The sequence below is a fragment of the Xyrauchen texanus genome, chromosome 4 (assembly GCF_025860055.1).
Source record: "Xyrauchen texanus isolate HMW12.3.18 chromosome 4, RBS_HiC_50CHRs, whole genome shotgun sequence".
Taxonomy (NCBI): Eukaryota; Metazoa; Chordata; class Actinopteri; order Cypriniformes; family Catostomidae; genus Xyrauchen; species Xyrauchen texanus.
This window is the reverse complement of record NC_068279.1, coordinates 12,297,813-12,298,609: the sequence shown is the minus strand read 5'-3', so window position 1 is coordinate 12,298,609 and position 797 is coordinate 12,297,813.

The window sequence follows — 797 nt, the reverse complement described above, 5'->3', positions numbered from 1 at the left end:
TTCCAGCATGTCACATGGTTTTCTAAATCACTGGCTATAATAACCCTTTGCTGTTTTTTTGCATCTATTCATGATATGGCATATTTTAACTTGAGAGTGTGAGATTTGAGAGCTATGGCAGAATGGGGAAGATTTTCAGAAAAAAACAGTTCAAATGTTTGCCATTTCCACACAAAAACATCTCATTTTGAGAACTTGACAGCCTCTGTTGGCCCGTCCTCATTCACTTTCATTGTATGGTAAAGAGCACCCAAAACATTCAGAAAAATATTGCCTTTTTGAATGTAAGTCATTCGGGTTTCGAACAACAAAACTCTATAAAACACGAGTTGTAAAAATTAGGAACTTCATACAGTGCATAGCAAATTAAAGGGACTGTTATGCTGTGTACAAATATGCATCCTTACCCATTATAGCCTATTGTATGCCAAAAACAGTATGCCAGTAAAGTAATATGTCAGAATCGTCAGTGTTCCTAAAACGGTAAGCGAGAAATACACGGATGACCTACCATTTTTTTGTTTTTTAGGTTTTGATATTTTGAAGTGCGGATTGTCTTTTCAATCGAGATTTAGGCTATGAGCACGCAATTCTTCAGCACAAGTCATGCAGGAAAACGTCTGGTTTTACTAAATAACCTTTCACAAACTCCAACTAATTATTTAATTTATATATATATATATATATAAAATTAAATATAAAGCTTGCCTGTTCGTGATTCTGCTTTTCTGGTATATCCAATCGTCACCAGATCGGTCACGAGGTCAGTTTACATCTTTGTTTAAATCTTAACTTTC